This window comes from Camelus dromedarius, chromosome 14, assembly GCF_036321535.1.
Source record: "Camelus dromedarius isolate mCamDro1 chromosome 14, mCamDro1.pat, whole genome shotgun sequence".
In the NCBI taxonomy this organism is placed as follows: domain Eukaryota; kingdom Metazoa; phylum Chordata; class Mammalia; order Artiodactyla; family Camelidae; genus Camelus; species Camelus dromedarius.
The window spans coordinates 44,392,370-44,407,222 of record NC_087449.1 but is presented as its reverse complement, the minus strand read 5'-3'; positions in this window follow the sequence as shown (position 1 = coordinate 44,407,222).

Below are 14,853 nucleotides of genomic sequence, written 5' to 3'. Positions count from 1 at the left end.
ACGTCACTTCCGCTCGCACCCTTCCCTTCCCCTGCGCGACTTCCTGCGAACGCGCGGCGCGCGACGCCGCACTCCTGGCTCCACCCCCGCCCCGGCCTCTTAGACGTCGCTCTGCGTCGAGCGCCCGCCCCCTCTGTCCCTAGCAACCGCCAAGCTGCCCTCCATAGCAACCGCCTAGTTTCCCCGGACGCACGGCCCAGAACTCCTAGTTGGGTCTACCCGCAAACGTAGAAGTCTCTTCTCTGGCCAATGACACAAGCTTAAGTTTAATTATCTTCTGAATTTGTCCTCTAAGCCCTTCCAAAAGTGGCAGACCACACAACAGCCAAATACCAATCAGAACTTGTCACCCTTCTTAAAACTCCAATAGCTTACCATCACTCTTAGGGTTAAAGGAGAGAAACAGAAACTCAAACTGCTTGCCATCACTACAGAATTCTGCAGGATCTGGCCCCTGCCTATTTATTTGACCTCATTTGTACCTTCCTCCCTCTGACATTTACACTGGATGTTCTCTCTTCCTGAATCATCATTTGCCTAAACCTTTGCATAGCAAGTTTCTTCTGGTCATTCTGTTCTCAGCTCAAATGTCACCCACTGGTAGGGTTGCAAGATTTAGCAAATAAAAATACAGGATGTGGGGGAGGATATAGCTCAGTGGGACAGTGCATGCTTAGCATCCAGGAGGTCCTGGGTTCAATATCCAGTACCTCTGTTAAAAGAAAAGGAAAGAAAAGAAACTAATTGCCTCAACCCCCCCAAAATAAAATTTTAAAAATTAAAAAATTTTAAAAAATACAGGATGATGCCCCGTCCTTTGTACTTGGGCTTCACCATCTTGCCGACGGGACGGGGACCGGAGCGCGGGGTCCGGCCTACGTCGGGTAAAAGAGCTCGTAACTTCCCAGGCCAGGCCGAAGTGACCTGCCTGAACCACGCTGGACCACGTGTGCGGGGCTATTTGATGAAATTTGAATTTCAGATAAACAATGGAACACATTTTAGTATAAGTATATTCCATGCAATGTTTGGAACATACTTATGCTTAAAAAAAATTCATTGTTTATGTGAAATTCAAATTTAATTGGGCATCCTGCATTTTATCTGGCAACCCTTCCTCCTGGGAGAAGTCTTCCTTGTCTAATCTGTGTAAATCAGCCATCTCCCACTCTCCTGCAGTTTTTCTGTTACAGTATTTGTTTTAATTATTCATGGAATTTATTACTAGCTGAAATTATGTTATTTACAAGTTTATTGGCTGCTTCCTCTAGATTGTAAGCTGCTTGAGAGCAGGAAACTTGAAAGTTTGTTCATTGCTGTGTCTTCAAGACCTTGAAAAGCACTTGAAACACAGTAAGAACTGAATAAATATTCACTGAATAAAGAGATGAATAGATGGTGTCTTAGCTCAGGCTGCTGTAACAAAATACCATAGACTGAGTGGCTTAAACATTTATTTCTCATAGTTCTGGAGGCTGGGAAGTCCAAGGTCAGGGTGCCCACCTGGTTGGTTTCCTAGTGAGAACTTTGTTTCTGGCTTGTGGACAGCTGTCTTCTCACTGTGTCCTCACTCGTTGGGGAAAGGGGGAGGGTTCTGGTGTCTCCCTCTTCTTATAAGGGCACTAATCCCATTATGGGGTCTCCATCCTCACGATCTCATCTAAATTCAATCATCTTCCCCACCTCCAAATACCATCACATCAGGGATTTAGAGTTTCAAAATATGAGTTTTAGGAGGACACGTTTAGTCAATAGCAGATGGGCATGTCTCTGCATTCCTGAGGGGGAATGAGGACAGTAAGGCCCAGCAGTTTCTGTTTTTGTCAGCCAAAATAAAGTCTTGAGATGTCTGTGTTTCAACAAAGAAACCTCCTTCTTTTTTGGTGCCTCAAGTTGTCAGGACATGTCCATGACTATGCCTTCAGGATAGGTCAGAGAAGAGGTAGTTAGGCAGGAAGAAGATGGATCCTGGCCTGTGGGGTATCTCATTCCATCAAAACAAACAACCTGGTATGAAGTGATTTACTCTAACTGTGGGAGGGATGACTGAGTCTTTATTTCTCTGCGTCTGAAACAAACAAACCCCAAAACATTCTTTCTAGAGTAAAAACAGGCCATGTCCTAGACAAGAGTGGGAAATACCTTCTTTCCCCTGAGACTCACTTTTATTGCCCCCAGGGCAACTATCATGAGCATAAACACGACTTTCCTAAGATGGCCCTGACCTTGACGTGGTGTTTCAGGAAGTCTCTGAGAGCAGGTCAGAAGCAACTTCATACCTAGCGAAGACCCAAAGATGTCCCCTTCTGCCTCACGCTGTCCCTCCCCACCCCCCAACAAGGGTGCAATAGCCCACTTCCGGAGAAAAGAATAGGCTAATGTGTTTCTGATGCCTCAATTTGGTTCAAACCAGAATAAACACAAATGGCAAAAATCAGCCCATGAGCTCATTCAGGCTTTGATCAGAGACATAATTTCATTATGAAATTTTGAATCAGGCTGTTGTGAAGTCTTGCCAAGGAGTTTCATTTTCCCAGATGATATGGTGGGTTGTTTCTCTCCTCTTCTCATACTCGGCTTGCGTATAACATATGAACTTTCCATCTATTTTTATAATCTGATCCATCAATCCTTTTACAGCAGTATTTGCTGATGCAAACAACCAGCCTCAATTCTACCAGCAGATAATAAGCCTGATCAAAGAAGGTCAAGCTAAAGGTATTGGTTTAGTTTGTCTGTCCTGCTCATCGCATGTGTGATACATTTTTCACATACATCCTTCCTGATGTTATGGTGACCAGAAGAGGCAAGACATACCTCCAGGCCTATAATTTCTCAGCTTTAAAACAGACCTATTAATTTAACTACCCGGAAAGACTGCAGTGTAGCCATATGAATTACGGGATATGAAAAGCATTGTATACCCACTACACACAATGCAGATGGGAAGCTTTCTCTGTTCCTCCAGACCCATGGTGAGCTCCTCATTCCCTGGAATCTTGCTCCCAGTAACCACAGGGTTGTGTGAATGGGAAGATCCCAACAGAAATGGAACAAAAAGGTGGCTTGAAATGCCACATTTATTGTGGGGGAGGGTATAGCTCAAGTGGTAGAGCTCATGCTTAGCATGCAAGGTACTGGGTTCAATCCCCAGTATCACCTCCAAAAATAAATAAATAAACCTAATGACCTCCTGACCCCACAAAAAAAAAAGTTTAAAAAAAAGTAAATAAATAAAGTCACCTAAAAAATGTAAAGAAAAACAAATTTTAAAAAAATAATTTTTTAAATTAAAAAAAAAGTGCCACATTTCTGAAACAGCTTTGTGCCCAGTTCTGTTAGGAAAGAATGGACTGTTTTCATGGGAAGCAGAGACCCTGAGCTCACTTTCTTCTTCATTCTGTACAAACTTATTCATTGGGATCTAATGGACAAGTAGAAGCAGCTTCTAACGAGGGACTTTTCAAAGCGTGGTCTGAGGACCACCAGCATCAGGGAACAGTTGGGGGAACTGGCGTAAAATGCAGACTCGGGCTTCACCCAAGAGCTACCGAAATCAGACCCTCTGCTGGTGGGGCCCAGAGAATATGCATTTTTAACGAACTTCCCAAATGATCCTTGTATACACAGAAGTTTGAGAAGTTTTGAAAAGCAAAGTCTTTCCCGAAAGTCCCCCTGAAGCTTTCTGATGAGCTGACCAGAAGGCAGCCCTAGGAAGACGCAGCACCTTTCCCATCTACCTTAAATCCTCTCTTTTCTTCTCAGCAGAGCCAGGCTGCGGCAGGCTGCGGCAGTGTCTAATGCACTCTGAAAATATATGTCTTGGCTCTGCCCCAAATGCCTTGATATTTATGCTGCAGCCCGAGGGTCGTTATCCTTTGGCAAAGCTCCATTGTAAGGCCATTAGCTCTTAATTAGTGCCAGCTTGTTGGCTTATCCTTCCCAGTTGAACTGAGAGCAGAGGCTCCTCTGAGTAAGCCTCCTGTGTCTCTCCTCTGGCAAGTCCTGATGAAGTGACCCCTACCTGCTGGGGCTAAGAGTTGGGCCCCTGGAGTGGCCGCTTCTCCAGGTAAAACAGTTACCAGCCCCCAAGAGGGGCTCCGGACCCTGGAAGAATGGAGAAGCACTCAGAATATGTTTGGAGGATTTTGTTATTTTTGTTGCATTCATAGCAAACCAGAAGGAAGAGTCCTGGTTTAGACAACCTTAACAGTGTACAAGGGAATATAAGAAAAGTAAGGTGCATTGAATTGCAGCTTTGTGGACCAAACTTCCAGTTCTCAGTCTAGGATGCCAGGGAAGTTTTAGACGAGCGTATAACAAGCCAGTGGGCTGGGGGGCTGTGAAATGTGGCTGAGAGACTCACCCCTGGGAACCCCAAGAAACTTCATGGCTAATGGACCTGGTCACCGCTTCTAAGTGGGAAAAACGTAGTCTATATTGGTCTTGGCATTCGTCTCATTGCTGGAGAAGGAGCTCTTCAAAAAGATCCCTAGATTAAGCTTTGGAAAAATAACTAGCAGCATGTTGCTCCCTCCTATCACTGAATCCCTGTAGTCTTCGGCATATTCTGCTTAAGAAAATCTGAGAAGCAATTTTATGAGATGCTATTAACGGCCTCTAATTTTCAGCCTGGTTAAGATAACGCAGGACTGCTGGCTGTGTCTTGAGAGGTGGATCCAGAGCACACACTGATGTGGGAATATGAAGTCTCATTCCAAGTCGTAGATAATTGTTTTAGCTCCAAGGAGGCTGGAGGGCCCATATTAAGTCATCTCCCCAGGATCAGTGTGTTTCCTATTACACTCGATGTCTATCTGTCCAATGATCCTTCTGATTTTTAAGCCGTTAGACTAAATCTTTGTGTAATTCTTTCCCCCCTCCTCCCTTGCCCACCTCCTCCCTTTTCCTTAAGAAAACATTTTTTCAAAATGTTAACCAGGTACCTTGGATTGTTTCCAGAAGAATAAAAAAATCTGAAGTCAACTCCTGACACCAGCGTGTCAGGGCGACCTCTGCCTGTCAGAAGGGCAGCCTTGCCACACGGGCAGCTTCTGCCCAGCAAGACACTGAGATTTTCCTTGGCCTCCTGTATTCCTCTTGCTCCTTGTCTGGTCTAGTCTAGACTGGGAACACAATCTTACTCCCGAAGGGGAGACTCAGGCTGAGGTATGTAAGAAAGTTAGGACGAATACCTTCTCAGGCAGCAGAGGAAGAAGTGGTCAAAACCATGATTTACGTGACTTTTAGACCCTTGATTAGAAAAAGATAAGTCAGCCACCTCTTGTGTCTCAGGAAAAAAACAATCCTTCCAACTCACTCTGTAACTAGGTTGGAAGAATCTTCCAGATGCTTTAAATGTCTATTTGGGAGACTTTAGAGATGTCAGTTTTGCTTCCAGCCAGATTTGGGCATATCCCTAGGATGTTTGGCCACTGTGCTCAGGACCTGGGGACTCAGGTTTCTGCTGTGTTACCCCGCCACCACCCTTACCTCACCAGGGTACCAGGCATAAACCGAGTAGCTTATCTCCGAGGGCAGGGGTAAGCAAACTTCAGCCCTCCTGCCAAATCCCATCAGCCACCTATTTTTATAGGGCTCATGAGCTAAGAATGGTCTTCACATTTTTAAATAGTTGGAAAAAAAATAAGGATACTATGTTGTGACACATGAAGCTGATAAGAAATGCAAATTTCAGAGTTCATAAATAAAGTTTTATTGGAACACAGCCACCCTGTTTGGTCTACAACTGCTATTGCACTACAAAGGCAGAGATGAACAGCTGCCCTGCAAAGCCTAAAATATTTACTACATGACCCTTTACAGAAAAAAAAGCTTGTCGATGACCCCTTCCTGGGGCTCTGGTGGGAGTTCTGCTCATTGAAAAGGGGTGTAAGTGACTAGAGCTGACTGTCAGTCACCATTGCCCTCTGAGAGTGAAATTTCCCTGTCCCAGCATGGAGGTGCAGTTCTTTTTTTTCTACCCTGGGGAAGATGAGGGGGTTCCCTATACATCGGAGAGTAGCTGATGCTTTAGTGGGCCAGCAGGGGGCTCTCTGAGGAGGTTTACATATCATGGGGAAGGGGGCAGAAGGAGCCCATGTGGAAGAGAAAAGGGGGTTCGGGAAGAGTGACACTGGCCTGTCAGTGTCTTTCAGCCCCAGGAGTTTTTTTCTGAGCTCAAAGGAGAAGGGGGCTTCAGGCAGAAATCCAAAAGCCTCTTTGTCCAGAGTCTTTGTGAGACCGGCTTTGGTGATCTTGAGACAAAGCACCACACATGTAGGGGAGAGAGGCTCTCTACTTCACCCAGCGAGATTTTAGGTGCATCTGGGTCTTCAAGGTCTGCACCCAGGGTGGGCAGCTCCGGGCGTGTCCCAAGGCAGCCCCCCAGGGCCCAAGGCTGGTTCACGTGCTGGCAGTCACCCGGTGGCAAAGTGGTCTTGAGCAGCTTCATAGCAGTGGGCGCTGATGAGGGTCTGGAGGGGAGAGGCAGGGTCTGGTGGATGCCCGGGAGGACCCTATGGCGTTAATGATGAGCACATGTGGTCCATCCTCTGGCTCTCCCTCCTCTTCCTGATAAAGGAGCAAGACCTGAATGGGCTGGGTATCATGGTACACAGGTGGGGAAAAGGACGTGCAAAATGTGAATTTTCACACAGCTAGGTGGTAGCACAGCCAGACTCCCTGAGTTCAAATCCTGGCTCCACTATTTATTAGCTGTGCATCCCTGCTCACATCCCTTCACCTCTTCTTGCCTCAGTTTCCTCATCTGTCAAATGGGCATAACAAAGGTACTCACCTCATAGGGCTGTGGGGAGGATGGAGTGAGGCAGTGCAAATAAAGGGCTTAGAAGAGTGTAAATACTATATAAATGTTGGCCATTGTTATTATAAGTATGTCTCCAACTGCACCCACAGCTCTGTGAGACTTGAGGAAGGACAGGAAGTACAAGAAGGAATCCCAAGAATATGAAAACAATCATATGTATGTATATGTATGACTGAAACATGATGCTGTACATTGGAAATAGACACATTGTAAGTGACTATATTTTTTAAAAATTAAAAAAAAAAAGACGAAGAAGAAGGAATCCCACAGTCCTCGCTCTCAAGAGCTAACATTCGGCTGGAGACATACATTTAGATATGAAAAAGGTGTATAGACAGTCCATAGAAACACAGACGGAGGGGCCAGTAGCACAAGCACCTTCACATACTAATTCAGTGTGGGTATGAAATATAAATAGATCCCCAGATGAGAGTGTGGGGAAGCACATTCTAGGGGGAGGGAACAGCATGGGCAAAGGCACTGACATTTGAAAGTTCATTTGAACTGGGCACCATTGAGTAGTTCTGGGTAGAAGAGGAGATGGGATGCAGGATGTGAGTGGTGGGCCATGACTCTGGAAAGCTCGGTGGTCACAACCAGCTGTGGCCAGATGACAAAAATATCAAGGTCAGGTTGCCGTTGGTTCAGGCCCTAATGAACTTGGCTGCTGGCCTTATTTGTCCTCCCAGGAGGAGAAAGGAGCAGGCGTGATCCAGAACTATGATCTCCAGGAATAATATGAAAATAAACATGTTCAAGCGAGACCTTTTCATTCATTTGCTTTTTTTCATTCATTCAACAAACATCCGGCCCATGATAACAAAAGACAAATGCAATTGGTGGAAATTACAGGGGGCAGAGGAGCTGAGCAAGCCATGGCTGTGAAGGGCCTGTGGCTGTGCATTGAAAGGAAAAAGATACAGGAGGGCTGTGGGAGGGGGCTGGAAAAGCTCTGGAGAGAGCAGAAATGTCAAAGCTGGTCTTCAGAAAAAAGAGGGAAATGGGAGGTGGGGAAACCAGGGGAATGCAAAGAGAATGTGTTGGTGAGAAATTGAGATGCAATGTCTGTGGACATTTTGTTGATTTGGTGGCAGGAAAAGAATTGTAAATATGCATGGTTGGCAAATACCTCGCACAAAAAAATACCTTGTGAGAATGAATGGGAGGGCATGAGAGAAACCAAGCACAGTCCTCAGTGATGGTCCTGCCCTTGGGAGAAAAGCCAAGTATATATTCAAGGCAGTTGTTGCCACTACCCCAGCCCTGGGGGTAGATCCGAAGTCTGAACCAGATGGGTTTTCTGTGTCTCTCAACTGGCGTGAGCAGGTGATGGGCCATCATTGGGCTATTCTGTCCAAAGCGGGGAGGCACTGCTCTCCTCCTTCTGCTCAGAGCCCAGCCCTTGAAAGATGGCCAGAGAGGCCAGGGTTCCACTCAGTGGCCAAAGAGAGATGGCTCCAGCTTTGGGCCAGTCCTGAATGTGGCTCACTTTGGACTTTGCTCTGCCTTTGGCGCCCCAGCCCCGTGGTGCGTCAGAGCAAGTGAGTAGAGAGCAGTCTAATGCCCTTCAGGATGTGGCTTGCTCACGCCCCAGGTGGTGAATCACACAGAAGCGAGTCATGGGCTCAAATTAGGAACCATTACGCAAATGTAAAGCCCTCCAAGATGAATCTAATGAATGAACTGTCGCAATTAAAATGCTAGGTTCTGCCATCACGAGCCTGCTCTTCACATGGCCTTGACGTCTGAGGCCTCCCTGTTTGAATCCTCCAAGATGAGACCATGGACTTTAACTGCCCACGTGGCCCTCTGCACATGCCCATCAGGCAGTCCTGGGGCCAGTGGATTCGGTGCTCATGAATTCACCAACTCAACTGCCCCAGCCTCTTTTCACGTCCATGTGTTGCTCCAGCTCCCAATCCTTGAGAGGACATCTCTCCTGGTCCCTGGGATTGTGACACCCTCACTGTCACCACCATTGCCAAGTGAGCCATCCAGGGCTGGCCTGGGAAAGCATTTTGCTTTGTTCCTTGAGCTGCCAGCTTGTTTGACAGCCTTGGATCTGGTCTGGCTATTCCAGCATCACTTAACCCCCTCCCCTGCCCCAAATCCCTGTTCCCCCTCCTCCTGTTCCCCTGCCCTGAAGGCTGCCGGCTTATTCCTTTTGGAGATGAACTCACTGTTGACTTTAACTCACTTCGATGTTTCCCAGGGAAGCAGGCTGGCGGGAGGCCCACCCCAGCTCCTAGAAGAAGACAGCAGGGTCAGTTCCAAGACTGGGTGCCAGGGGCCTTGGACCTGCCAAAATGCCTCCCATTTTATGGACAGGCCTGGCTCAACCTGAAGACATTCCAAGTATTTAATCAGCAGCCCATGGTACATATTGGGTTGCAGAGGGAGCCCTCAGAAGCCAGCCCCTTTCAGGAGAGATGAAACTCAGCCAGAGGAAGGAGCCGGCCTTCTCCATGGGCCAGGCTGATGCTCCACAGATGGAAAAACTCTATCCCAATAACAATAATCAATAACCGAAGGCTGGCAGCTGCTGTGGCCTGGCCTGAGGGGCCCCAGGGGGGTTGGCTCTGCCCTTTTTCCCACATAGGACTAAGTCCAGCCAGAAATCCATCTCACCCACCACCCTGCACCGAGCTCTGGGAGAGCGAACAGGCGAGGGAGGAACCATATTTCACATACTTTCTCTTTCAAAATGTAGCCCTATTTCGCAATTTCCTACTTAAGCTCTGGAAGGCTCGAGGCTAGGACCCAAGCCACCTTCTCCAGCCACTGGCCTGGGTCTCTTCTCACCAGCAGCCTTGGAGGGGAGGGGAGGGGAGAAATGTTGAGGCCCACACTTAGCTGCTCTCCCACCATCCCCATCGGGGCGGCTGACCCAGGGTCTATTTGATGCTGAAGCCAAGCAAGGCTCCAGACAAAAACCTGTTTATTCTTCACCCTGGGTCAGCTCTTTCCCTCGGGAGAGCAAAGAGGTACACCACACCAAAGCAGGTGCACCCAACTCTGGTATGCTCGGTCTCAGCAACCCCGAGGCATCTAATCTTCCGATCTCCTTGCTCCCCTATAACTAGGCTTTTGTTCCACATCATTTTTACTAGCCAGGCACTACTCCAGCCCCTTTGCAATGAATCCTTTTAATCCTTCCAAATGGAACCTGTTCTCTCTGGTTGTTTTTCTCCTTCCATACCACCTCTCACCAGGGTTGCCACCTGTTGTCTGCTTCAATCCAGTCTGGACCACAGCTGGAGGAGTCAGGGGGAAAAAAAAAAAGCCAGCACCTGGATTCCTGGCCCTGTGTCAGGGACTTGCATCAGGGCCCAGGAAGGTGACCCTTTTCCTAAATTCTCTCTCAAGTCTTCTAAACCAAACCAAACCAAACAAACCAGAGAAGGGAGAAAACTCCACTTAAAAAAACAAACTCAGAAAACACAATCCCATCACCCGAAATCTTGACATGGAAAACAAATGCATTCTCTAGAGGACTGGTCTGAAACATACCCGAGCTGGTACTGGGTCAAGGGGCCAGAAATGTGTTAGTCTGAGCACGTCTGCTACCCTGTAGAGGAAAAGTTACAATTTTCCAAATGACACAGAGGCCAGTTAGCAGGCACAGACACATCGTGGGCTGTTGTTGCTTAAACCTGGGAGTAGGATTAGGAATCTTGGCATGACTCCTCTCTTTAGCACCCCCTCACTTGGAGAATCACAAAGTGTGACATCTCATCAATCCTTGTGGTCTCCGGCCTCAGGTGGGCTGCTTCTAAGGCTGCGAGCGGGTAACTGCTCCCCAACTTAAAACACGCACTCTATCTCCAGCTCAAAAAAAAAAAAAAAAAAACACATTGTTAGTCTTGAAAGGATGGAGTGACACAGACAGGGGTAGGTCCAGGTGTGGCCGTTTGCAAGGATGCACTGGGATTGCACCTGGACGCACAGTGTATCAGTATCAGGAGAATTCCCTCCTACCGGTAATTCAGCAGCTATAAACACTCAGGACCTCCTGAAGTCCCTATTTAGTTCCCTCCCTTAGCTGCCTAGAGCATCAGGAGTGGCTTTAGGAGGGATGCAGAGAAGCCGAATGCCTCAGCATCACCCAGGTGATGCAGGAGATACCGGAGGATCCAGCTTATTCTTTGATTCTGAGATTCTGGGGTTTTGTTTCCGTGTTGTTTTAGAGGCAAGCTGAAGGCAGTGCTTCTGAAATGTTTCACTTGTGTGTGAATTACCTGGGGAATCTGTTACAAGGCAGATTCAGATTTCTAGGTCTGGGACGGGCCTGAGAATCTGCATTTTTAACGAGCTCCCAGATGAGGCCGAGGTTGCTGATCCGGAGCCATGCTTTTAGCAGCTAGGACCTGAGGTTCTGGGAGATGGGGACAAATCAGAGCCAGAGATGGCCAAGACATGCAGGGACTGAGGACCGATATCCAGACAGAGACAGAAAAGCAGAGAAACAATGGCACACACACATGGGGTCAGAGGCTGAGGAGGTGGGAACAGAGAAAGACATGGTGACAAAAAGAGGGACAGAGAAGAGGGGAGGGTATAGCTCAAATGGTAGAGTGCCTGCTTAGCATGCACTAGGTCCTAGGTTCAATCCCCAGTACCTCCAATGAAAAAGTAAAAAAATAAATAAACCTAATTACCTCCTCCTGCAAAAAAAAATAAATAAATAAATAAATAAAACTCTAAAAAAAAAGGGGGGGGTTGGACAGAGAAGGAAGAGTCAGAGAAACAGGGAGGGGCAAAGGTGGAGAGACCAAATCAGAGATGGTCAAAGGATGGGGCCAGAGAGACCAGCAAAGAACAGAGCCAGGATCAGAGAGAGAAGGCAAAAAAAAAAAAAAAAATACAAAGAGAGAGAGAAGGCAAAGTAAGGAGTTTGGGGAGAGGCCGGAGCAGCCGTGGGCAGCCTGTGACCACACAGGATCCTGACTGGCAGCGTAGGGTCTCAGAGCTACGGGTGGGTTGAGCCCTACAGTGTGTCAGATGCACACACCTGAGCTCCCCCACCTTCCAAACCTCCCAGGCTTCTCACACCGGCAGCACCCTCTCCTCCTGTAGAGCTGTAGAGCTGTCCCTCCCACAGAGCCTCCCACTACTGGTGTTCCTCTTCCGGCTCCTGTGTGTTCAACCTCTTCTTAACTGGACCCCTTCCCAGCAGGTTTTAAACATTTTCAAGTCTTTCCCACCTAAAACACAAAACAAAACAAAAAACAAAAAAAGGAAAAAAAACTCTCTCTTGACCCCATATCTCTTTCTAGCCCCTGTTCTATTTTTCTGTTTCTCGGGGAAACTTCCCAAAAGAATTTGTACTGAATTCTGCCTCCATTGCCCTCTCCAAACAGCTCTTGCAGAGGCTGCCACTGGCACACACACTGTAAGTCCAATGGTCAGTTTCCAGGCTTCGCTTTCGCTTGTCTCTTAGCAGCCTTTGGTCCTCGTGATCTCCCCTCCTGCTTGCTGGCTTCTGGGACGTGATGCCCCCCTGGTTTTTCTCTTGCCCGCTCCTTCTTTGACATATCCAAGGATATCTGATCTTTATCCTCGGAGGGCTGGACAGCTGGGTCTGAGCCCCCTCTTCACCCAGGGCTTTTCCAAACCTGCAGCCTCAGTGATCTTCTTGACACCAGTTGACATTCCAGTTCAGACGTCCCCTGTGCACTCTAGATCTATCTTTGTGTTATCACAATGTCTACCCACCATCCTTACCCGGATGTCTCACAGGCATCTCAAACTCAACATGGTCAAAACCAAAGTTTTGTTCTTTCTCCTCCTCCCAAACTGGTCTTCCTCATGGGCTCTCCATCCCAGAACACAGCATCATCATTGGTCTGGGTTTTTCAACCAAAAATGAGGACTTTGTCCTTGACACCTCCCTCTCCCTTTCTCCCCTCATCCACATCTACTTTATCACCAAACTCTTTCAACTTTATCCTCCAAATTCCTTTGGCTTTGTCTTCTTCTCTCCATTTCCACTGTCACCATCCTCATCCAAGTCTTCAACATTTCTCACCTGGATGACAGCAACAGCCTCCTGAGCAGTTTCCCAACCATCTGTTTTCTATACTACAGCCAACAGATTTTGCAAATCTGATCATGTTGGCCTGCTGCCTAAAATTCTTCAGCCTCCCTTGGCTCTGAGAATAAAGACCTAACTCTAAGCAACTTTTCTGGGATCATCTCACCTCCCTTGCTCTCCAGGCCTTCCAGCTCTACTGGCCTTCTTTCATTTCATTGAACACCAAGCTCTTTTCTGCCACAGGACACTTGCATGTGCTTCGTCCTCTATGTAGGATTATGCTGTCCAATACAGTAGCCACTAGTCATGTATGGCTAGTGAGCACTTGACACATGGCTAGTACAACTGAAGAACCGAATTGTTAATGCTATTTAATTTCAATGAATTAAATCAAAAACTTGAAACAGTTCAATTCAGTTATCAGAAAACTTAACTACTCTTTAAACAGCTTGGGTGTGTGAATCTATTTTTCAATTTTTGAATCTACTTTTGAATTTTTATTAAATCTAAATACTGATCAAGTATTTCTGGCGAAAATTTAGTGTCTGAATTAAGATATGCTGTAAGTGTAAATATACACACCGAATGTTGAAGACAGTTTAAAAAAGAATATAAAAGATCTCATTAATAATTTTTATATTGATTATGTTAATAGATAATATTTTGCATATATTTGGTTAAATAAAAGACATATTTAAAATTAACTTCATCTGTGTCTTTTTACTATTCAAATGTGGCTACTAGAAAAAAATTTTTTTGTTTTTTATTTAAAAAATTTTTGGCAGGGGAGGTAATTAAGTTATTAATTAATTAACTAATTTTAATGGGGGTACTGAGGATTGAGCCCAGGACCTCATGCATGCTAAACAGGCACTCTGTCACAGAGCTGTATCCTCCCTCTAAGAAAATTTTAAATAAGATTAGTGGCTCATACTGTATTTCTATTGGCCAGCACTGGTTTAGAACTTCATTCCTCCTCTTTGTGTTAACTCCTTCTATTCATCCTTTAGATCTTAACTTGAATACCACCTCCTCTGAAGAGCTTCTCAGAGATAGAATCTTTTATTTTGTTTTATTTAGTTTCAGAGCTGTGTGTGTTTCAGTGATTGCCTGCCTTTAACTCCACTCATTTGTAATCATACATTTATTCGAAGGATTACTTAATTCACCCCAGTCCCGCCACCAACCTCTAAGCTCCATGAGAGCAAGGCTCCTGTCTGGCTCAACTCTGTAAACCCAACATTGCATATATTTGGTTAAATAGAAGATATATTTAAAATTAACTTCATCTGTTTCTTTTTACTCTTTAAATGTGGCTTTTTACCCTTTTAAATGTGGCTTTTTACCCTTTTAAATGTGAGTCCAGAGCTTGGTGCACGGATGGCTGCCAGTGGACACTTCAGAATGCCACAAGAGGTGACTACATCCACTGTTCTGCATTCACGTCCAACTTGCACCAACCATCTCAGGGAGCCTGAGCATGGCCTCCCCCTAGAAGCGCCACGGTAGCCCTTCAGTTTAGAGTCTGCTTCTCTCAGATGGAAAGTCTCCCTGTATAGCTGACTACAATCCCTCCTGCTGCAAGCTGGCCGAGATCTTTGTTCCATCCTTAGAGGTAATTAAAGGAATGCGTCTCAAACTTAAATGAACACGCCAGTTACCTGGAACTTTGATAAAATGCAGACTCTGGTTCATCAGGTCTGGGATGGGACCTGAAGTTCTCATTTCTAACAAGCTACCTGATGATAATGTCGAGGCTGATCCACAGACCACATTCTGAGTAACAAAGATGTAGAGAAGCTGGTTACCACCTTAAACATCCTCAAAGTTTTCTTCCTGCTCTGGAGCCTCTGTCGAGGAGGCCAGGAGGGGTCTCTGTCGAGGAGGCCAGGAGGGGTCTCTTGAGATTCAGCCCTGTCCCTTTCTGCTCCCATGCGTACTCTACCAACCCCCGTACCCTGAAAAGGAATGTGGTACCTGTGGCTTCTGT